Below are 26,451 nucleotides of genomic sequence, written 5' to 3' on the forward strand. Positions count from 1 at the left end.
GGTCTCTTTCATGACTACTCATTTTCACCACTTTAGCCACAAAGCAGCCATAGATGATAAACCAACAAATGAATGTTACTGTGGGCCAATAAACTTTTATTTTGATTTTTTCCAACCATTTTAAAATATAAAAATCTAAGTTCATGAAATGTATAGAAATCAATGGCAGGCCCTATTTGGCATTCAAGCTATGGCTTTCTGATCCTCACTATACATTGGTATGTTAGTCACTTGGTCATGTCCGACTCTTTGAGACCCCATTGACTGTAGCCTGCTAGGCTCCTCTGTCCATGGAATTCTCTAGGCAAAAATACTGGAGTGGGTAGCCATTCTCTTTTCCAGAGGATCTTCCCAACCCAGGGATTGAACCTGGGTTTCCTGAATTACAGGCAGATTCTTTACCATCTGAGCCACATTAATGGCCTTCAAAATCAGGTGTGCACATTTTTGGGGAGTAAAGGAATGTGGTGACAGGAAGACTATTCACCGGAGAGCAAACAATCATAACATGATTTTTCTACATTTTTCCACATTTCATTTTTGTATGTGTTATAATATAATTATGTGTTTAATATAGCAATGGCTAATATCAATAAATATGTTTATTAGGTATACTAATTTTTTTAACTGGTACAAAAAACAATCCAAAATTTTGCTGATTACAACACTAATATAGCTTCACCTACTGGTAAAAGAAACACTTGGACTCGGAAATATGTATTCTGGATGAGATAAAAGATTTTCAAAATATTACCTACAAGTACTGGTCTCTCAACCTCCAGGAAAATTACAAGGGTGACATATTGTCTTGAATACTTATATAGTGCACATTCTCCACCTCTGTTTCAGATTTTAGTTTCTCATTCGGTATTTTGCTCATTATCCAACTCTGAAGTGTCTTAATATGTGTCTTTCTATTAATCCCTTTCTTAGAAATTATCCACTGGGCTTTTCCCTTATCCATTCTCCAATTCCAGGCTGAATGGAAGAAAGCATAGTTCTAATACATGCAAAAAAATTTTTTTTAAATCCTGGAGATGCATATTTACTTGCAATAAATAGCTTATAAAGGTAGGTTTATGAGTGTCCTCATCTAGTATTTGCTTCAATTTTATCACCTACATACACCTTCAGAAAATGAGGATGGGAAGTAGGTGTTGAAGATTTGAATAGAAAGGAAACCCATTACTGCACATAGAAATTCCCAAGGTAACTTTCTTAAACCTGAGTAGTTCACTATGGAGCTTCACCTGGACAATCCAGGTTGGTCACTGAGCCTCCAGATTCAGTTCCTTGCATTATTTTGCAACTGGTGCAATGTGGAAATATCGTCTTCTTTTTTTTACATCTAATCAGCAATACTGTTTAAACTTAGTTTTATTTGGATCGAATCCATTCACTTTTCATTGAATGAAGCATAATATTAAAAAATTTTCATCTCTTTACAGCAAGTAGAATTTATGCATATGTGTTATGAATCACATTTTAAATGTTTTCCAAAGAAGAAATATTCATGCTCTTCATTAGATGTTCAGATTTCATCTTCCTTCATGTGTTGATCTCCTATGGTTATTAGAAAGTCAACACCCTCCCCCCAACTCAAGTAATTTAACCTTTTTTACTCCTGCTTCCTTTTTTTTTTCCTACTTAAGTGCATCATTTTCATCAGGTTGAAAAATAGGTGTTTACACACACACATACAGTACACACACACATAAACACACACATAAGGTACATTTATTTCTGCAAATTAAAATTGCTTTTTGCCACTAATTTTTTTGATAGGGAAACTAATTTTGTAGTATAAGAAAAAATTTATCAAATTATTTTGTGTGTCAGTATTGGTAATAGCAAATTTATGCTAAAATTATTCAATTATTTAGCATAAATTATGATTATTAGTCCAATAGCATGATGGCAACTCCTTGATTTTTATATGATAAATCCAGTATCGTTGCTTTTATTATATTATATTAAGAAAAGACAAAGGCCTTATTTTATCTTGATGTTCTTTGAATTGATTTTAATTGTACAATGTGTGAAATTCAAAACATTTTCCTTTTTCTTGGTCTATATTTGCATAGATTAAATCCTCTAGTACAAAAAGTCTTCTAAGAATGTTCTGCATATTTGGGAAATAAAGGGAAGAATCAAAAGAAGGAAAGAAGGAAGGGAGGGAGGGAGGAAAGAAGAAAGGAAGGGATCTAAAATTGAAGCTACTTTACCCAACAGCTTATAAACAGTTACCTTTTACTCAAGGCCTGAGATCTAGCCAAGCCCATACACCATGACTATTAATCAGTGCTGTTTAAACGCATGAAAGTTGAGAGCAATGACTTGGTAATTCTGAATTCACCTGCTGAGCTCATCTAGTCATTATTTGGAACTTTGCAGTCTCCCACATTACACATGCATGCACTGCACCGTCATTTACAGATGCAATGAGAGAAAACCTGGTAAGACGAGTCTTTAGGAGAAGAAAAGGCATATAACAAATACAAAAATTAAAACACTCGGGAATAAGGTAAATACTAAGAGTAAGAACTGGGAATGAGACAAATATTGGATTAAGACAAATACTGCTGCAGATTCCAATGTCAATTCTAACAGTGCTCATAAAGATTGGGTTGTGTTGACTGTTGAAGATGAGCAGCTAAAGCAGAAAGCAAGAAAAAATCTTCTAGGCAGAATCCTATGTCACTGAACATTTTTTACTCAGGTGACTTAAATAATCAGATTATTAAAATAAAATTAAGCTCAGGTGGTTGTACCTTTAAAGATTATAATGCCTAATAAATTAATATAACAAAATAAACTTAAATTGACAGCTAATAGTAATATGTGAAAGTCTTCTGAGCCTCTGAAGTGTTTCTATTTATGTTTTTATTGTTGAGAGGTAAACTAGACTCAAATATTTCACATTTATGCAGAATTTTAAGTCTAAATACAGGTATTAACACAAAGAACATGTAATATTAATATTGAACTTATAAGCCTACCTTATTTTATTTTCATAATGTATTTTAATGTATTCAAGTATAATGCCAGGATTATTGATGTTCATTTAAGAATATTTCTATCAGAAGAAATTAGAGGCAGACTAATGTAGTGGTTAAAGTCTAGGCTCTGAAACCAGATTGTTTGAATTTAAATGCAGATTCTGCCCTCTCTGAGATGTGGATCCTTGGACATGAGTCAATTCAAAAGGAGTATCTGTTCTGTCTTTCTTTCTTTTTTTTTTTTTTGAACCTGATCTTTCATATCACAGCTTGCCCAGATATGGAGCAGAAGTGGGGAGAAGGGCTGGGGCTTGAAAGCTGCCAGTCATCAAACATCAAAAATGGAGTCAGACTCTTTATTACCTTGGGTTATTTTAAGAATTGATTGAGTTGATTTTTCTAATGCTCACGACAATGCCTGACACTCAGAAAATGCTCAGTAGATCTTAGCTGTTATATTTGATCAAAGATGCTGAATTAGAATGTGACTTACATGTATGGCAGTGAGGGGGAAATGAGACAGTCATGATCAGAGGTTAAGTATTCTTGACAAGAATGATGGGTGTGAGCACAAAACACTGAAGGATACAACTGAAAGGCATAAAATGGAACTGGGAGGGAGAACACATGGATACTTCTATTCATCATACCATAGCTTCTTAGGAAAATAATTAATTGTACCATGTACACATCCTCTATGTTGCAAGCAAGTTAATGTGGTCACAGTTCAGAAATAACCTTGTAAGTTAATTACGTGCCTTTCAGTGTAGAACTGTGGGCAGTGCTTCACAAGGAGAATGGTTAAAGACTTAAAATCAACAGAGAAAAACTCCAAACCAAAAATAACTAAACACATATTGTTCTTTGAAACCAAGAGAAATATTGTTAACTTATATGTTGTGCTCTTATATTGTCACATATGCAAAAGTCATAAGCAGTGGTTTTTGGTCTCTGTTTAGTAGATGTGAAATACAAAGCCATTCTTGGTCTTTGTAAGCCATTAAAGCATGTACTTACCTTGGTTATCTTGGGAATATGATAGACTTGAAATAGTTTTCATCTAAAAGACACCAGATACTGTTGTCACTTCTAAACCTTTCCTAGAGATTGGAAACATCCTATGTCCTGGAATTCCCTAGACCAAAGAAGCTGTGAAATCAGTATCAGTATCAGCTCAGTCGCTCAGTCATGTCCGACTCTTTGCGATCCCATGAACCGCAGCACACCAGGCCTCCCTGTACATCACCAACTCCTGGGGTCCACCCAAACCCATGTCCATTGAGTCGGTGATGCCATCCAACCATCTCTTCCTCGGTCATCCCCTTCTCCTCCTGCCCTCAATCTTTCCCATCATCAGGGTCTTTTCCAATGAGTCAGCTCTTCACATCAGGTGCCCAAAATATTGGAGTTTCAGCTTCAGCATCAGTCCTACCAATGAACACTCAGGACTGATCTCCTTTAGGATGGACTGGTTGAATCTCCTTGCAGTCCAAGGGGCTCTCAAGCGTCTTCTCCAGCACTACAGTTCAAAAGCATCAATTCTTCAGCAGTTAGCTTTCTTTATAGTCCAATTCTCGCATCCATACATGACCACTGGAAAAAAACCATAGCCTTGAGTAGATGTACCTTTGTTGACAAAGTAATGTCTCTGCTTTTTAATATGCTGTCTAGGTTGGTCATAACTTTCCTTACAAGGAGTAAGCGTGTTTTAATTTCATGGCTGCAATCACCATCTGAAGTGATTTTGGAATCAAGTTGATATTAAACTAGAGTTCCCAATGTACATTACCTCCATAATCCTCTACCCTTGGAGTCTGGCAGTGTAGACAAATTCCGGTGTAGAATATGCTCCACATTCCATTCTCAGATTCTACCTCATGTCATATAGATACATCAAGAATATATTTACAAGGAATATATTTTTTTAATCTATATTTAACTTAAATATGCTAAATGTTTTGTTAGTGTTCTAGGAATTTAAGTGGAATGTGAAGGTCTTTAGTTTACTATAAAATAAATATATGTTACATTCTACAACTGCAGGTAATGCTGAGAGACTTCTTAGAGATCCAACAAGAACTGGTAGCTGTAGTAATCATAATAGAGAATTGAGTATTTTTATTAGATGCTGAGATGGCTTGTGTTAATATTTAGCCTTCTATCAAACCTACATTTCCATTAACAGTATCAGTATACTCCCATCACCCAAGCTTAAAAATTTGAATAGACATTTGTTTAGATCCTAAATATTATTTACCATAGAAATCTAGGTCAAAATTTAGGGGTTAAATTTAGCATTGATTACTCCAACTCTATGGGAATTCTCTAAACCAACGTGTTATATATTTGCTGTTTTCCTTTAGCTGCTTTCTCTGCCATACTTAAAATATTTAAGCATCTTTCTTTTTTGATACCTTAACCATTGTTGTTATGTGACCCATATTTTATTCTTAAACTTCCAAATTGTGATGTTATCCTAAGGCTACATCTTTGTTCTTTACCCATTTTCTTGATGAATTCATTCACTTCTATAGTTTCAACAAAGGTATTATTTCTAACTTCAAATTCTCCCTGGAAACCCAGTTATACATCACTCAGTGACCAACTGGTTAACTATTACTACTTCAAAGTCAACCTGTGTAATTACAGATAACTTAGCTTCATGCTGACTCCTCTCTGGATTTCTTTATTTCATTTAATGGAATTGTGCTTCTCCACTCAACCAACCTGAAATAGAATTTTTGTTTCTCTGTCTGTCTAGGAAACAATCATACTTTAGGTGTGTGTGTGTGTGTGTGTTTTAATAGCTGGAATGTCTTTTACATCTACTCCTTTTTACAATTTCTGTTACTCCCACCTTAGTTCTATTACCAATTGCTTTTCCACAAGATCACTCAAACAGCCTCTTCACTAGCTCCACCCACCTAGAATCTCTTTTCTTTATTAATACCACACATTGTGTCAAGCTAAATATTTCTAAAGAACAATAGCCCTGCTGGAAAAATATTCACTATCAAATCCTGTTCTCCCTGAACTTCAAAGCTCCAGCTTGCCTTTCAGTCTATATCTAATAACTCATTTACATACACTAAATGCTTCCCCCAAACTACACTACACATGTTTCCCTAAACATTCCCTTTTCTTTGAAGTTCCACAGCTTGTACCTTCTTTTACTTTCTTTGCTATTTCCCATCAGTTATAACCCCTTAGTTGTAAAAAAATATAACAATCTATAGAGGTCCAGATCAAATACTGTTATCCCAATAATGCATTCTTTAATTCTCCCTTCCAAGCTGAAGTTAATTTCTTAATATCCATTTTACTTTGTTTTTCTATTTTTAAGTAAAAAATTGCAGGATTTTTCATTACAGTTATCTGTCTTCATAAGTTCCCCTTTAATAGAATGTTAGCTCCTCAAAACAAGAATTGTGACTTAGTTACTGATTGCGTTTCTCCCATGGCCAAGCATGATGCCTTTCCTGAAACAGGCAAACTTTAATGTTTTTTGTGAGTGTATAAATAACTTAATGTTGTAAAGCCTTATAATTTAAGAAAATAAAACCCTTTTGTATAATGGGGATAAAGTAATTGAACAAGTTCATACCACTTGTTACTGGCAGAGCTAAGCCAGAATGCCAACACACAGAAGAAAAAGAAGAATAATTTATGGTTGCTGGTCCCTATTTCCAGTGCCATATTAGTCAGGATTTTGTTCAGTTATAAATGCATGAAAATACCACTGCAGACAATAGCCTATACAGACATTTAGAAGGAAAGTATAGATTAAAGATACTGATCAAATATTTAAGACCATTTGATTGGTACTTTTATGCTTGAAAGCAAATTTGAACAGATATAAATAAAGTATTTTCATTTTCCAGAAACCTCAGTTGAACTGCTTATGCAGAAAGTCACCAATTACCCAGGGACCAATTAGCCTGTTTATGGATTATTTACACCCTGTGGATTCTTCCTCTTCACTTTTCTCCTCATACCTGCCTTTTGACCACTTCACAATTGTTAGAAGATATTAAAGAAGTACTAAAATGTAAAAAACCAGAAAAAAATTATGAGTCTGTTATTGTATGTTAAGCAGAATTGCACTATTATTAGTTGGCTAAGTCTTTTGAATGAAATATCAGACAGTTGAGCCAAAGTATAATTAATCACAAAAGTTTCAAATTTATTTTAATTACCCAAGTTGTTTCATTTTAAAAGCTCAAACTAGTAGAATATTCTGATTTAGCGATAATAATTCAAATCAAATTGGGGTGTTATTCAATGACATGACTGGGCAACTTCACTTTCACTTTTCACTTCCATGCATTGGAGAAGGAAATGGCAACCCACTCCAGTGTTCTTGCCTGGAGAATCTCAGGGACGGGGGAGCCTGGTGGGCTGCCGTCTATGGTGTCACACAGAGTCGGACACGACTGAAGTGACTTAGCGTAGCATAGCATAGCATCCTGTATATTCACAGTTTGCTAAGAGCTTGTCCAAAGAACTTTACTATGGTTCATAAGACCTTTTATTGTCAATCTAGAATATTCCTGTGCAGTTTCTTCCCTGACAGTTCCCACTGATGTATTCCTATTCATAGGGAAGTCCTCAATACAACTGGAAAAAAAAAATCCATCTTAACTACTAACATGTACTTTTCTATTTATATACAGTTAGAAGGGGTCCTAAAAAATCAATTTGTAGTGTTGCCCATTGGGGAAATGATTCTTCATACTTGAATTTCATTTTTGCAGAAAGGAATTTACCTGAGCACATTTTAAACTTTTTTTGTTTTAAATCCACTGCTGTGTCCTCTGTCATTTTGGGCCAACTCCATGTTGGCAATCTCTGTGGAGTTTTTTCTTTTCCCTGGAGGTCTCTGCTGTTTCATGAACACAATGCAGAATTTCCCCTCTCAGCTCTCCTATAACTATTCGTTTGTCTCTAAGAATAAAATTCTATTCCTGACATGTAATGATTTTCTCTGTACTTGACTGTGTAGATCCAGCTTCTAATAGTTTCTCCTTTCATAACTTTTCTATTACACACATTGTTTGCATGAAACAACCCCAAATCATAAAGTATTTGATTATCAAACTATTGCTTTACACATACTATTTTAAAACTTTAGTTCTTCCATTTTTACTTTCTTACTAATTTTTTTAAGCTAGAGCTTTCAGACACTTATGCCCAAATTAAAAAAAAAATGGGGGGTGTGTGGGGAAACTTGAATTAAATTGCAAATGTATTCTAATGCATTCTGTGCCCTTGATTGTATCTCAAAATCATCCAGGGAAAGGAAAAGATTAGATTTCCATGCTGAATCAGGAAACAAGAGAGTGTTTCTATCTGGGAGCCATGAAATTTTGATAATAGACACTTTTGCACTTTTTTTGCAGGGTTTTCTCAATTGGGTGAAATTTTACTTACTCCATTTTATTTATCCTATTCAAAAAAGCATTCATGAAATTATGTTACATAGTTCATTTACTCTTAGAAAGTTTATCAACCTTTTTTTTTTTTTTAATTTTTAATCTATAGAATTTGGTAAAGTGTGAAACAGTGAAAGATCAAATGAAAGCTGTACTCTGATGCTAATCTTCCTACACGTTGGATATCTTTACTTTTCATTCTTCAGGCTTCAGTTTAGCATGTACATCACTCCTCTAGAAGTAAAAGTAAAATAAAGATTCCTTATGTGGATACAGTGATTCACAGCTTATACCAAACTTACTATATCACCTCCAAACCTGCAAGAGTGCTGTAAGGAACAGAGTGTGGTTTATTGCCCATTTTACTGATTGGAAAACTGAAATATAAAAGCGGTAACTTATTAGGAAAACTTGAGAGGCCAATTTTGTACTTGATTCTTACATGTTTTTCTAAGTTAAGCTGCCTTTTTGAAAATAAATGAAAAAATAAAAGTTTTTATTTGTCTAGTGTTTTAAAATTTATATAGGATGTTTTTGCAGGACTGTTTTATTTCCCTCCCACTCCCCCTTTTTTTGGCAAAGTGTAGAGGAGAGTAAAGATTGCTTCCTACTACAAAAAACCTCTTATGTCAATCTTCAATGAAAGACAGATCATATGAAATAAGAAGGAACATGGGATAGGGAAATGTTCTCAGAAGATAATATGTTGAAGAAGACAATTGGATATTTTTTCCCTAATATTGTAATTTTTCCTTTCAAAGTAAAGTTAAAATGTATAAAGAAAGAAAAATTACTGAGAATTTTTCATGCTTCTTGCTTAACACGTTGATTTTGAACATGTAAAAAATGCTTTGATGTATTTCGAAAATGTAAAATATACAGTGGAAGTATTGTAGATTTTCACAGGGTTGTCAATGGGTAACTTTTTTTTTTGAGAGAGAGAAATGGAAACACATGCATGTAAAATTGTAAAAGACTTAGAAAACAAGAAAGTCTGCCTTTTGTGACATGGTTTTAAAATGTACATGAGGAAACATCAGTCATAAAAACATTTCATGTGGCATTTTAGAAAAATTAAATTTAAAACATATTGCTTAATTTATTAGACTACAATCATCTTAATAATATACTCAAAGATAAATGGAAATGCATTATTCAGGATAAAATTTAGCAGTATGCTGCATCTGACATAGTGATTATTGATAGTAATGGTAAAGTTCAAAACATCAAAAAGTTATAATACTCTGCCAGAATACCAAAAATGGTGGAAAGGAAGTAGAAAATTATGTGAAATGTTAGGAACGTTTCGTTCCAATACCTTGGCCTCATTATATTAACAGCTAAATATAAAATACATAGACCAGATAAATGTCTCATTAAGTATTTCACAGTTCTTTCTGGGAACTTGGTAGTGGTCTTGAAAATGAAAAAGAGAAGGTTTTTTTTAATATGAAAAGATGGTCCCCAAAAGTATTTAACTGAAAGTTTTTAACTCACCAATGCATGATGGTAGTGATTTTATTAATTGCCTTTATTTAAAGAAGGCAAAGATCTATCTATGCCACATAAAAATTTTAAGATATCTACCCCATTTTAAATTTAGGTGTATTTTCAAATTTTCAGATATGGTCCAAATTAGAAGCTCTCAGCCTCCAATTCTGAGATGGCTCTCCTCAGATAATACCATTTTGACCTTCATTTGACATTTATTTCTACCTACATATACTCACATATTAACGTATGGAATACAGGAATAGCTTTCATACTGAATTTACTTATTTCTTTTTTTAATCTAAAAAATTAATGTGAACACAACGCAAGAAGTTGTGGCTAAGAAAAATAGAATTATTCTTCAAGATAAAAATAAACTTTCTTTGACAATTAATTAATACATGTGATTTTAATTATTCCACATAATTAATATATCCAATCTCTTCTGATGAAAATTAGAAAAATTCTATATGATGAATTATTACTGTATTTCTAATTCTAGCGAAGTTCCTGTTGCTTTGAGATATACTCACATAAGACAAGGTGAACATGATGACACCACTTTTCTTTCAAAAACGTAGTCATGCTGAAAATATCTATGTAGAGGACAAGTCACAAAGCATAGGAAACATCATAAAGGATGCATGTTAACAATAGAAAAAAATGAATGGAAAAGAGAGAGAAAGGTGTCAGATGAGAAGCGCTCATAATACCTGCAATATAAAAACACCAGGCTTCAGTTTCCAAACAAGCGAGTCTCGGATTGACAGATGGTGGATGATTGCTTCTGGTGGAGTGAATGATAGTTTGCAAGTAAAAGCAGATAAAGGAGTACATGAATAACAGTGAAATCTTTGGTATGTGGGTAAGGCTTAAATTATAAATGGCTTAAATTATAAATGGTTCATGATTGACTGGCCACAAGCAACTTATTAAGAATGCACATATGGTGAAGAAACAGCAGTAGTGTTTGAATGGATGAATGCACCTGATCTTAAAAAATTCTATATTACATGGAAAGGAGTACTTAGAAAACAGCAAATATTATGGAGACCTAATGGTAGAGAAAATACAAATTAATGAGGCACCTACAATTCAAAGAGCAACAAAAACATGTTTGGAATTTGGGCTTCTTAAACTCTGGTTGATCCAAGGACTAAGCTTCAAAATGCAATTGGTGAAATTCAATGATAAAATAATATAAAAGTGCTAAATTAAACAAATGAAACCATGAGCTCAGGTTTTGCCTGTGATAATAGACCCAAGTACTCTCTACAGAGAACATGACTGTCATGCACAATGTGATCAAACTCAGAGAATTAGGGAAATAAAATACATGGAGAAAGGAAATATTCCTTTTCAGAATTATGGGATCAAATGGGTCTCCAAGAGATGCTTTTACTCTTCTACCTCTTGAAGAGACTATGCATAAAAACTTTTTACCATGGTAAATAAACCTGGGGAACTGGTTCCTAATCTATTTCTTACTTTTAAAACAAAGTGTATATATGTTTTATTATTCTTATTATTCAGGTAGAATTGACAAGACTATAATAACTTGAATGATTATAAGTCATAAAATGTTCATGCTGAAATTACTTCTGAAAGCCACTTTTTCTAAATTCCCCTTTATTGTTCAGATGAAGTGGTTATTTTCAAAAAGACAAGAAATAGCAATTATTGGAGAAAAAGTGTTGAAAAGGAACCCCTGTACACTGATGGTAGACCAGTAAATTGGAGCAATCACCATGGAAAACATTATGACGATACCTTAAAAAATTAAGAAAAGAGCTACATATGACCCAACTATTCCATTTTTGGATATTTACCCAAAGAACATGAAGACACGAATTCAAAAAGATATATGTATCTCTATGTTCATTGCAGCAATGTTTACAACAGCTTAGGTATGGAAACAACCTAAGTGTTCATTAGTAGATGAATGAATGCAGAATATTTGAGATAGGTATATGTGTATATATATATGTGTGTGTGTGTATTAATATATATATACATATATACATATAATGGAATATTATTCAGCCATAAAAAATTGAAATCCTGCCATTTGCAAAAATATAGATGGACCTTGAAGGTATTAGGCTAAGTGAATTAAGGCAAAGAAATAGTATGATTTCACTCGTATGTGGAATCTAAACAAAAAGCAAAACAAATGAGCAAAACAAACTCATAGTCACAAACATACATTTAGTGGTTACTAGAGGGGAAGGGATGGGGGGCAAAATGGATGAAAGTGTGTCAACTATTTGGTGATGGATGGAGATTAGACTTGCGCTGATCACTTGTAGTATATACAGATGTCAAACTATATAAATGCTGTACACCTGAACTTATGGAATTGTTTTTAAACTTAAAAATTGTCTAACTGAATTCCTCAAGGCATAGCAATTATCTCCTTAGCTAAGACTAGAATCAGGTGTCTTGATTCCCCAGTGGTGTCAAATATTACTAATAATGACTTGACCAAGAACAGTTTTTCAAGGAAAACTTTTTTTCCACCTTTCTCAAAGAAATAATGTCATTCTAAGATTTTTTTAATGTAGGAAAAATTACATCAAACTTTGAATAAAACTTTATTTCCAGTTTTGCTCTCCCCTCTAACAATTTAATATGGATTATGAATTGGGGGAAATTCTGGTTTTACTTTAATTTCTAAATCCCACACAAACCACTTTTAAATATCTAAGCTTATCATTTAATTTAAATGCTGGCAGGCCTTACTGTACATGATTACACACTGGAACAATACTTTGAATGTGTGTGACATGTTTTAACACCTAATTTAGTTTACAGATTCTCTCATTTTCTCTCTATGCTAGCAAAGCATGCATGGATAATTAATCTTAATCTGATTCCTATCGAGAAACAGAGAGGTTAAGTGAATGGCTCCAGGTCACACAGCAAGTCAGTAGCAATTTTTTAAATGTCTTATTTGAATATAAAAACATTTAGATAATAGAATAATTATTTAGGGTCATCAATAGTGGTAACACTTGTCATGTTGAGATAACAAAAACATATTTATAATACTCACAGGACATTTTCTGATGGTAAGAATTGGCACAGTGGAGGCGTCCCTAAACTTAATTTTCATATCATTTAACCATGCATGTGATAAAAAAGGCAAAACTCAATTCTATTTAGTGAAAATGATGAATGTTCAGTATTATTATAATATTTATGGCAGCATATATATTCATTCAGATAAAATGAATTCAATTATTTTCCTTTTTCGTATTTATGAAATAATAAAGTCAAAATAGTAAAGCATTATATCAACATTAAAATGGAATTGTTTAGATAGTGTATAATATAAATAAGTAGAATTCCAAAACTCTCTATTTTTGGTGAAAAAGAAAACATGTTAAATATATTTGTTTGTTTTGATTATAAAATCCAACAGCATATGGACAAAAAGAAATTACTTTCTTTAATTTTTTTAAATCACATCTAGAGTTTATTACAGAAAAGAGAGCTTCAGCATTGCACTTGATTGAAAGATTAAGGATTAGAGTTTAAGTAGTTTTGCTATGAAGCATCCTCTATTAAACAGATATTTTTACCAGTGAGAGTATATGTTACATTTTTCAAGTCACCTAGCAATCAGTATATCACACAAATAAATAGTGTTAACATATTAAACTATGTTAGCATTATATTTATCAAATGTTTCTACCACTTTTAAAAGCATTCTGAACTATATAATAATGAATTTCAAAAAACAAATAATTCCTTGAAAATTCAGACACCTTTTTCTCCTTCACAGTAACTGTCTGTGATATTAACTAAATGTGCTGGTCCAATGATACTAATTCAACTTCATTTGTTCCCTGATATTTAAACATTAAATATTTCCCTCACCTACAGTATCTTATTTCCCTCACCTACTTAGTATATTTTCCATCAAGATGAGCTTTATGCTTTCTAATATGCTTTATAAAAATTACCTATTTTGATTATGCCTAGTCATACTACTTCCTAGGAATTATGATAAAATTAAAAGATGCATTTTCAAAAATGACAGAGAATATAATCAGTGCTTCAAGTATTGTACTAGTGTGGAATATAGACTCTGAACTTCACAGGAAGAGAAGATCTTAACTAGTAAGAGAGCTTCATAGTTTATTGGGAATTACTTCAGTTCAGTTCAGTTCAGTTCAGTCGCTCAGTCGTGTCTGACTCTTTGTGACCCCATGAATCACAGCACGCCAGGCCTCCCTGTCCACCACCAACTCCCGGAGTTCACTCAGACTCAACTCCATCGAGTCAGTGATGTCATCCAGCCATCTCATCCTCTGTCATCCCCTTCTCCTCCTGCCCCAAATCCCTCCCAGCATCAGAGTCTTTTCCAATGAGTCAACTCTTCGCATGAGGTGGCCAAAGTACTGGAGTTTCAGCTTTAGCATCAGTCCTTCCAAAGAAATCCCAGGCCTGATCTCCTTCAGAATGGACTGGTTGGATCTCCTTGCAGTCCAAGGGACTCTCAAGAGTCTTCTCCAACACCACAGTTCAAAAGCATCAATTCTTCGGTGCTCAGCCTTCTTCACAGTCCAACTCTCACATCCATACATGACCACTGGAAAAACCATACTTGGATACACATTATTCCTTTATCTTTCATATTATGAAAATAGATAGAGCATAAGACATTTCTAAAACAAAATCAACAAAGGCAAAATTTCATTGTTAAAAGAACTTTATTTGAATGGCTTATGTGTATGGATATTTAAAAATATACTTAAGATAGATAATAATGCAGATGGAACATTTGGCCACTGTGAAATCCATCAATATAAATAGGAAACAATGTATTTACCAATATGCTCCCAGGTGGCTCAGTGGTAAAGAAACCTCCTGCCAATACAGGAGACACAGGGAATGACATTCAATCCCTGGGTAGGGAAGATCCTCTGAAGTAGGGCATGGCAACACACTGCAGTATTCTTGCCTGGAGAATCCCATGGACATAGGATCCTGGCAGGCTACAGTCCAGGGGGTTGCAAAGAATCAATACAACTGAGCACATGCAAATGTGCATAAAAAGCTGTTAATATTAATTGCACAGGTTAATAGAAGGAAGTATTTTTCAGAAATTCTCTCCTATTTAAAAGGAAATATCCCTGGTGGCTCAGAAGGTAAGGTGTCTGTCTACAATGTGGGAGACCTGGGTTCGATCCCTGGGTCAGGAAAATTCCCTGGAGAAGGAAATGGCAACCCACTCCAGTACTCTTGCCTAGAAAATCCCATGGACGGAGGAGCCTGGTGTCCATGGGGTCGCAAAGAGTCGGACACGACTGAGCGACTTCACTTTCACTTTAAAAATCAAAAGAGGAAAAAGAATGACATAATATCACAACTCAAACACATTCACTGTCAACAGTTGCACCATTCCCTTCCAGTTTTAAATGTAAGGCTTTAAATTTATATAACACAAATCATGAGCATGGAATTCTGTATCTGCTTTTTCATTAATTACTTTTAAAATCAGTGATTCTAAAGTTATTATTTTAATATCTGCAATTAGTTTATTTGCTTTGTTAATTAATTATTATAATTTGCATAATCATTTCCATTCAGCTAGCCATTATTTTGAATCTTGTTTTTCTGTATAACAAAAATGCTGCAATAAAGATTGCCAGAAAATGATTGCTTTTAAGATTCTCTGTATATATTGCTAAACTGCTTATTAAAAATTCGGCATTTGCTTGTGGAGAGGCAGTATAGCACGTTGCTTAAGAGAAGAGAATCCAGACATAGATATACTACTATGTATAAAATCTCTGAAACCATACTCACAGAAAACTAGTCAATCTAATCACACTAGGACCACAGCCTTGTCTAACTCTAAGCCATGCCCATGGGGCAACCCAAGACAGGTGGGTCATGGTGGCCAGATCTTACAGAATGTGATCTACTGGAGAAGGGAATGGCAAACCACTTCAGTATTCTTGCCTAGAGAACTCCATGAACAGTACGAAAAGGCAAAATGATATGATACTGAAAGAGGAACTCCCCAGTCAGTAGGTGCCCGATATGCTACTGGAGATCAGTGGAGAAATAACTCCAGAAAGAATGAAGGGATGGAGCCAAAGCAAAACCAATACCCAGATGTGGATGTGACTGGTGATAGAAGCAAGGTCCGATGCTGTAAAAAGCAATATTGCATAGGAACCTGGAATGTCAAGTCCATGAATCAAGACAAATTAAAGTGGTCAAACAAGAGATGGCAAGAGTGAATGTCGACATTCTAGGAATCAGCGAACTAAAATGGACTGGATGGGTGAATTAAACTCAGATGACCATTATATCAACTACTGCAGGCAGGAATCCCTCAGAAGAAATGGAGTGGCCATCATGGTCAACAAAAGAGTCTGAAATGCAGTACTTGGATGCAATCTCAAAAACGACAGAATGATCTCTGTTCGTTTCCAAGGCAAACCATTCAATATCACAGTAATCCAAGTCTATGCCCTAACCAGTAATGCTGAAGAAGATGAAGTTGAATGGTTCTATGAAGACCTACAAGACCTTTTAGAACAAACACCCAAAAAAGATGTCCTTTTCATTATAGGGGACTGGAATGCAAAAGTAGACAGTCAAGAAATGCCTGGAGTAACAGGCAAATTTGGCCTTGGAATATGGAATGAAGCAGGGCAAAGACTAATAGAGTTTTGCCAAGAAAATGCACTGGTCATAGCAAACACCCTCTACCAACAACACAAGAGAAGACTCTACACATGGTCATCACCAGATGGTCAATACCGAAATCAAATTGATTATATTCTTTGCAGCCAAAGATGGAGACGCTCTATACAGTCAGCAAAAACAAAACCAGTAGCTGACTGTGGCTCAGATCATGAACTCCTTATTACCAAATTCAGACTGAAATTGAAGAAAGTAGGGAAAACCACTAGATTGTTCAGGTATGACCTAAATCAAATCCCTTATGATTATACAGTGGAAGTGAGAAATAGATTTAAGGGCCTAGATCTGATAGATAGAGTGCCTGATGAACTATGGAATGAGATTCGTGACATTGTATAGGAGACAGGTATCAAGACCACCCCCATGGAAAAGAAAGGCAAAAAAGCAAAATGGCTGTCTGAGGAGGCCTTACAAATAGCTGTGAAAAGAAGAGAAGCAAAAAGCAAAGGAGAAAAGGAAAGATATAAGCATCTGAATGCAGAGTTCCAAAGAATAGCAAGAAGAGATAAGAAAGCCTTCCTCAGTGATCAATGCAAAGAAATAGAGGAAAACAACAGAATGGGAAAGACTAGAGATCTCTTCAAGAAAATTAGAGATACCAAGGGAACATCTTATGCAAAGATGGGCTCAATAAAGGACAGAAATTGTAGGACCCTAACAGAAGCAGAAGATATCAAGAAGAGGTGGCAAGAATACACAGAAGAACTGTACAAAAAAATCTTCACGTCCCAGATAATCACAATGGTGTGATCACTGACCTAGAGCCAGACATCCTGGAATGTGAAGTCAAGTGGGCCTTAGAAAGCATCACTACGAACAAAGCTAGTGGAGGTAATGGAATTCTAGTTGACCTTTCCAAATCCTGAAAGATGATGCTGTGAAAGTGCTGCCCTCAATATGCCAGCAAATTTGGAAAACTGAGCAGTGGCCACAGGACTGGAAAAGGTCAGTTTTCATTCCAATCCCAAAGAAAGGCAATGCCAAAGAAAGCTCAAACTACCACACAATTGCAGTCATCTCACATGCTAGTAAAGTAATGCTCAAAATTCTCCAAGCTAGGCTTCAGTAATATGTGAACCGTGAACTTCCTGATGTTCAAGCTGGTTTTAGAAAAGGCAGAGGAACCAGAGATCAAATTGCCAAGATCCGCTGGATCATGGAAAAAGCAAGAGAGTTCCAGAAAAACATCTATTTCTGCTTTATTTACTATGCCAAAGCCTTTGACTGTGTGCATCACAATAAACTGTGGAAAATTCTGAAAGAGATGGGAATACCATAGCACCTGGCCTGCCTCTTGAGAAATCTGCATGCAGGTCAGGAAGCAACAGTTAGAACTGGACATGGAACAACAGACTGGTTCCAAAGAGGAAGAGGAATACGTCAAGGCTGTATATTGTCACCTACTTATTTAACTTATATGCAGAGAACATCATGAAAAATGCTGGACTGGAAGAAACACAAGCTGGAATCAAGATTGCCGGGAGAAATATCAATAACCTCAGATATGCAGATGACACCACCCTTATGGCAGAAAATGAAGAGGAACTAAAAAGCCTGTTGATGAAAGTGAAAGAGGAGAGTGAAAAATTGGCTTAAGGCTCAACATTCAGAAAACAAAGATCATGGCATCCGGTCCCACCACTTCATGGAAAATAGATGGGGAAACAGTGGAAACAGTGTCAGACAATTTTTGGGGGCTCCAAAATCACTGCAGATGGTGACTGCAGCCATGAAATTAAAAGACGCTTACTCCTGGAAGGAAAGTTATGACCAACCTAGATAGCATATTCAAAAGCAGAGACATTACTTTGCCAACAAAGGTCCATCTAGTCAAGGCTATGGTTTTTCCTGTGGTCATGTATGGATGTGAGAGTTGGACTGTGAAGAAAGCTGAGCACCGAAGAATTGATGGTTTTGAACTGTGGTGTTGGACAAGACTCTTGAGAGTCCCTTGGACTGCAAGGAGATCCAACCAGTCCATTCTGAAGGAGATCAGCCCTGGGATTTCTTTGGAAGGACTGATACTAAAGCTGAAACTCCAGTACTTTGGCCACCTCATGCAAAGAGTTGGCTCATTGGAAAAGATTCTGATGCTGGGAAGGACTGGGGGCAGGAGGAGAAGGGGACGACAGAGGATGAGATGGCTGGATGGCATCACTCGATGGACATGAGTCTGAGTGAACTCCGGGAGTTGGTGATGGACAGGGAGGCCTGGCGTGCTGCGATTCATGAGGTCGCAAAGAGTCAGACATGACTGAGTGACTGAACTGAACTGATAAAATCTCTGAATAAGGAAATTGCAACCCACTCTAGTATTCTTACTTGAGAAATCCCAGGGATGGAGGAGCCAGGTGGGCTATCATTCACAGGATATCAGAGTCAGACACAACTTAACAACTAAACAACAATGTATGAAATAGATAACTAATGAAAATGTACTGTATAGTACAGGGAACACTACTCAATGCTCTGTGGTGACAAAGACGGCATATATGTGTATGTGTGGCTGATTCACTTTGCTGTACAGCAGAAATTAACCCATTATTGAAAGCCACTAAACTCCTGTAAAACAAACAAACAAACAGAAAGAAAGAAAGAAACAAACAAACGAAAACCCAAGAGTGGAGAATCCACAGCAGTCCTTATGGATTCTACCACTAACTTTCTTCATGACATTTGAAAATCAGTTAACGTCTCTGTCACTCACTTTCTTCACCTCCAAAGTTCGGGTAGTGATAGCATGTTCTTCATAGAAGTGTTGTCATATTTTAAAAAATTAATGCTTAAAATAGTACTTGCCCATAGCACCGTGAACCTACGTTTTCTTATAAATGTATCCTGGTACGCTAAATTAATAGAATCCGTCCTTTGGTGCATGGGCTTAGTGTTTGCATCCCTGCCTCGGGGATTCAACCATTTCAGCCTTAGCATTCCATTTAACCTTTGAGTTGGCAAGTTGGTTTTTTGTTTGGCATCTACAGGGCACATCAAAATTATTCCTCAAAATCCCACTGAGGTTTCCATAAATAAAGGCCCCATATGAAGAAGTATTTGTTTTTCTTATTTAAAATTATTTTTCATTTTTAATTAGAGGATAATTGCCTTACAATGTCATGTTGGTTTCTGTTATATAATATGAATAAGCCATAAGTATACATATGTCCCCTCCCTTTTGAACTTCCTTCCCAACTCCCCACCCTATCTCAGTCCTCAAGGTTGTCACAGAGCACCTGGTTGAGTGAAGCTGTTTATAAAAAGACCCATTTGCCTGTTTATAATCCAAAGCCATTGATTATAGCTTCAGTTCAGTTCAGTTCAGTTCAGTTGCTCAGCTGTGTCTGACTCTTTGTGACCCCATGAATCGCAGCACATCAGGCCTCCCTGTCCATCACCAACTCCCGGAGTTCAGTCAGACTCACATCCATCGAGTCAGTGATGTCATCCAGCCATCTCATCCTCTGTCGTCCCCTTCTCCTCCTGCCCCCAATCCCTCCCAGCATCAGAGTCTTTTCCAATGAGTCAACTCTTCGCATGAGGTGGCCTAAGTATTGGAGTTTCAGCCTCAGCATCAGTCCTTCCAGTGAACACCCAGGACTGGTCTGCTTTAGGATGGACTGGTTGGATCTCCTTGCAGTCCAAGGAACTCAAAAGAGAGACTATAGCTTAAAAGCTCACAAATATCCAAATATTCCCCTGAGGCATGAGCTTAATTTTTCTATTTCTGTTGGATAGGTGGGTCTCAATTCTTCCTACTGTGGGCTGTCTCTTGACTTCTTCCACAAAGGTTTTATTTCTGTAGGGGATATTGTGACTGATTTCCAAGTAGCAATGTATCTCTTCAATTAAGGAACTCCCAAACAATCTGCTTTGCCTCAGCTGGGAGAAAATCAGAAGGTACTAAACACTGAAGAGTCAGATTGGTGAATACAGAGAATCACAACTTATTTAATACTAAAGCAGAAAAGTCTGTGGGAACTAGTTCAGGTGTAGGAAACTGGAACGGTACTTGATGAACTATTGGATGCTCAGGGTGGACAACTTTATAAAAATCTCCAGGTGGACCAGTCTTAGGGAGACCCAGTCATAGGGACTCCTTCACATTTTTATGAGTTTTACTTACAAGAGCTCTACCTTTTTCTTACAGAGTATTGAGGAAAAATCCCCTCAAGCTTCCAGCAGTAGGAAGGGGGAAGTATTTTGAAACATGCCAGAGTATTCTGTTTTTAACTTGTTAATAACAGCAGAATTTTTTACTGCTCTCAGAAGAAACTGTTTTACTAAAGCCTAACCTGCAGAGATTGCCTCCCTGGTGGCTCAATGGTTGAGAAACCACCTACCAATGCAAGAGATGTACGAGACGCAAGTTTGATCCCAGGGTCAGGAAGCTCTCCTGCAAAAAGAAATGGAAACCCACTCCAGTATTCTTGCCTGGGAAATCCCATGGACAGAGGAGCCTGATGGGCTGTACAGTCTGTGGGTTTGAAAAGAATTGGACATGACTTAGTGACTAAACAACAATAACAACTCATCTGAGGGAAGGGAAATACCAAACTCTAGATCCCTCTAATAAGGTTGTCCTGACCTAACAGAGGTGGCAGGGGATGGGAGTGGTAGGAAGGTGGCAGAGGGAAAAACAACAACAACAAAAAAACTGAGAAACACTGGTGACGTTCATTGTTCAGGGATATAGGCTCACAAAATTTGAAACTTAATCATAGGATTATAGAACCCTTCCCTTCCCCCAAACCTTACTATTTCATTAGCAAAGGCCTATGTTTTGCAGTACCTTTTATCCATTGTGTAATGTCTACCTTATAACAAAATATTATAAAGCACATTAAAGGTAAAAAGCATAGTTTGAAAACACTGAACATGCATAATAATCAAACACAGACATAACAGGGATATTGGAATTAGACCAAAAATTTTTTTAAGAAAATTAATATAGAAGGGTTTTAATGGAAAAAGTAGATAACATACAAGAACAGATAGAGAGTATAAACAAACAGATGTACAAATTGAGAAACACTGTAAAAAATAGAACAGAGCATCCAAGAATTGTGGGACTACAACAAAGGTATGCATAATGGAAATATCAGAAGAAGAAAGAGAGAAATGAACAGGAGCAATAAATGGAGCAACAATGACTGAGAATTTCCCCAGGCTCATATCAGACACCAACAAACCACAAATACAGGAAGCTCAGAGAATTTGGTTATTACATGTGATGCTACTATTGATACATCCCATAATTATGGTACCTTTAACAACGTGGGCTGACTGTGGGGATGATACACACTATTTCTAAAAGTCAAAATGGTTATGGTTCTTTGTAAGGTATGAATTTAGAAAAAAAAATTTTTTTAAGCTTCACACCCTTGCCTAGGTAACAAAAATATTTTGGGATGCACTAATATGAGATTGCAAACAAGAAAGCTTGCTGCTGCTGCTGCTGCTAAGTCACTTCAGTCGTGTCCGACTCTGTGCGACCCCATATACAGCAGCCCACCAGGCTCTCCCATCCCTGGAATTCTCCAGGCAAGAACACTGGAGTGGGTTGCCATTTCCTTCTCCAATGCATGAAAGTGAAAAGTGAAAGTGAAGTCGCTCAGTCGTGTCCAACTCTTAGCGACCCCATGGACTGCAGCCTACCAGGCTCCTCTGTCCATGGATTTTCCAGGCAAGAGTACTGGAGTGGGGTGCCATTGCCTTCTCCAACAAGAAAGCTTATATCTAATCAATTATACTTTGAAGTTAATAAGCAAAATTAAAGATGGTCAGATTAGTAACTGAAATATGTCTATAAGCAAAGAAAGGATTTGGCCTTCTATATTTAAACTAATGGCTTAGGAGAACATTGTATATTTTCAAGCCTAAATAACATCCACCTCAGGTTCTAAGGTTCTACACATTACATGAAACAATCAAGCAAAATTACAAAGTACATAAAAGCAAGAAATACACCATTAAAGGGAAAAAAAATCAATAGAAAAATGAGTAGGAGATCTATATGTTGGAACTATGAGACAGATAATTTAAAATACTGTGATTACTATGATAAAATCTTCTTGAAACAATTTGGCAGACAACCTGAAGCTATAACAAAAGCTGAATGGAAATATGAAAGAAAAAATTAAATGAAAATACTGAAAGTAAAAGACCCTATAACAGAGATTAAGATTGCTTTAGTCAAAGTTATCCATATTTTTCACAATGAATCTTAGGAACATGAATTTATTGTCTCATTATATCTGTAACTTTCTTAAAGAGATTGAACACTTAAAACATGTACAAAATCTTCTATCAGTTCTACAAACGTACAGCAAATGTGTCTTTTTCAACTGTGCTCTACAATTACAAGGATTTTGAGAATGTATATCATAGTTATGCCAAAAAATAAAATTTTATTTAATGTGCTACTGATATTTGTCTAGACATTAACAATGGCTGAGCATATATTAAGGATATATTGTTATTTCTAATATTTTTAATGTGTGTGTTAGGCACTCAGTTGTGTCCAACTCTTTGTGACCCCATCGACTGTAGCTGCCAAGCTCCTCTGTCCATGGAACTCTCTAGAAAAGAATACTGGAGTGGGTTGCCATTTCCTCCTCCAGGGGATGTTTCCAACCCAGGGATTGAACCCAGTTCTCCTGTATTGCAGGCAGATTCTTTACCATCTGAGCCATGGGAAAATTATACAAGAATGTCTCTAATAATTTAATTTACATCTATATTTTAAGCCTTTCAGCTTTATTTATTTTTCTTTTAAAGTCCTCCTTCTGGACTTCTAGTGAGATTATAACCCAATGTTATTGATTTAATAATAGTAAAGTATGATGACAGGACACTTAGGAAATGCCACTATATGTGAAACAGAATGTAATGTGATTTTATATCTGGAAATCACTGGTGGCGAGCAAAGTGCGAATAAATATCAAATGTCTTCTCTTTAGCACTAAATGTAAAAAGTTCCAAATCATTTTATCCAAGTCTACATGTTAACTTAAATGCAAATGCACATATTGAATGCAACAGTATCATAGCAAACATAATTCATAGTAGAACAAGTAATGTTATTGGGGATTCTGTTTTACTGTATTTCTTAATGCCGAGAAACAGCAAACGGAATTGGTTTTTATTTATTTATTTATTTTAGATCTGGAACTTTTTTTTTTTTTTAACTTTACAATATTGTATTGGTTTTGCCATACATTAACATGCATCCGCCACGGGTGTACACGTGTTCCCATCATGAACCCGCCTCCCACCTCCCTCCCCATACCATACCTCCAGGTCATCCCGGTGCACCAGCCCCAAGCCTCCTGTATCGTGTATCGAACGTGGACTGACGATTCGTTTCTTACATGATATTATACATGTTTCAATGCCATTCTCCCAAATCTTCCCCCCCTCCCTCTCCCACAGAGTCCAAAGACTGTTTTATACAGGAATCGGTTTTTAAAAACACAAAGTGTAGGGCACTTAGGGCGCTAGAAGAGATAACACTGCACTATTCCCAATCTAGATTGCATCTAAGTTTTAATCTTGTAACATCGAAGAGTGAGGTAAGAACCTTACCTGGGCAATTGTACTGAAACAAAATCTAACATGTCAGTTCCAAATGGTTAAAATATCTGCTTGAGAGCATACTTTCAAGTCTATCAATTAGCCTATTTGCTAAGACACTCAGGCTGAGATTTCACTTTCTTAATTTGGAGATAATACCAACTAAGACCAAAGAATGAATCTTTTTATGCCTTAAGAAATCCAAAAATTATATAATAACAGTTATGTTTTGATCAGTCAAAGATATTGGGTAAGTTTGTAGACTCATTGAAGACATACTTTTAAGGATCAATTAGAGATCTAAATTATACTTAAAATTATTCATCAGAATCTGAGGAAAAAACACAGTAATGGGAAACTCAAAGGTTTGGAGTTTCCATTCTGAACAAAGTAACATTACTCTTAAAGAATTTATAATTTTTATTTTGTATTTGTCATTTACTGACCTGAATTGTGTCCTTATTTTCTCAACTTGACTAAAGCTATTCTCAGTAGGGTGTTGGGTACATCCGAATTCATCACTGAATATCCTCTGGTACAGTTAAATAAACTATGGTATATATTTGTACAATAAAGTAAATTGGCATTATTAAAGAGAATGTATATATCTGTGTTCTGCAATGTTCTCTAGAGCATAGAACAGTGCAAATAATATGATTTATTCTATTTTTTTAAAAAGGATATGCATGTCCACCTATAAACACAGAAATAGATTATTTTTACCTATGTGCTAGTATATGCATCTTGTTTCTTTGAAAATAAGTAAAAAAAAAAAAAGCTGATGATAAATAACTTTGAAAACAAAAAATAGGGTTGGGAAATGGAATGGAGACATGTTTGCTTCTCATTCTGTACTATTGTGTGCTGCTTGACATTCTTGGCAGATTATTCATTTTATTTAAAATGAATCACTGAGATTATCTGGCTGGTAAGAATATAGGCTATTTCAATTTTCTATTCTGTACCTAAAACACAGTATGAATTAATTAATTAAAATAAGTTCATTAATTAATTTAAAAACATAAGGTAGGAGGCAAAGAGGGAGAAAGGAAAAGAGGAAGGAAGGAAAGAACACATAGAAGAAAGCTTTCAAAGAAAATATAGCTGGTTCTCCCAGTTGGTATGCCCTGCATGAGAAATGGACGGGAGTCGGAGGCAAATACAGTGTGAAAAAATGTCATTAAGTAACTGATACTTAACTGTCATTAAGTACTGAATTAAAATTTTTTGATTCTTTCTCACATCAATGTGAGAAATTTTTTCTCCCCCAAATTCTAAATATTTGGCAACCCATTTTTTATATAAGCTACTGCAAGAAGTCTCACACACCTTTAAAAATAGAGTTGTTGTTGTCCCGTCACTAAGTCATGTCCAACTCTTTGAAACTCCATGGACTGCAGCATGCCAGGCTTCCCTGTCCTTCACTATCTCCCTGAGTTTGCTCAAACTCATGTTCATTGAGTAGGTGATGCCATTTAACCATATCATCCTCTGTCAACCCCTTCTCCTGTCCTCAATCTTTCCCAGCATCAGGGTCCTTTCCTGTGAGTTAACTCTTTGCATCAGGTGGCCGAAGTATTACAGCTTCAGCATCAATCCTTCCGATGAATATTCAGGGTTGATTTCCTTAAGGATTGACTGGTTTGATCTCCTTGCTGTCCTTGGGACTTTCAAGAGTCTTCTCCAACACCACAGTTCTAAAGCATCAATGTTTCAGTGCTCAGCCTTCTTTATGGTCCAACTCTCACATTTGTACCTGACTACTTGAAAAACCATAGCTTTGACTATTCGGACCTTTGTCAGCAAAGTGATCCCTGATCTGGGAAGATCCCATGCTGTGGGGCGACTAAGCCCATGCACTACAATTACTGAAGACCAAATATAGAGCAGCAAAGATTTTGTCATTAAGTGTTTAACACTGGTTAACTGGCCATAAGCAATTGTGAATAGTGCAGAGTTTTAAAGAATATTTGCTTGTAAAAATCACTGTTTTTTTTCCAACCCAGTATCCCTCTTAAAAATGAAATTTGGGAAAAAAAAAATTAAATTTGGCAATACTTACTTAAGAAAACTGAAAAGTTACTTTTGCATAAGAAAACAAATAAATAAGCTATGATGCCTAGTTTTGATGTGTGTAATTAAATAATCACCCTCTTCCTTCACTTCTAAAAAATTTCATACTTTTCTATAAATGGGTAAGATTGTCTTAGTGCAAAATTTATAAAATGCCTTTA

The sequence above is a fragment of the Bos javanicus genome, chromosome 2 (assembly GCF_032452875.1).
Source record: "Bos javanicus breed banteng chromosome 2, ARS-OSU_banteng_1.0, whole genome shotgun sequence".
NCBI classification, from domain to species: domain Eukaryota; kingdom Metazoa; phylum Chordata; class Mammalia; order Artiodactyla; family Bovidae; genus Bos; species Bos javanicus.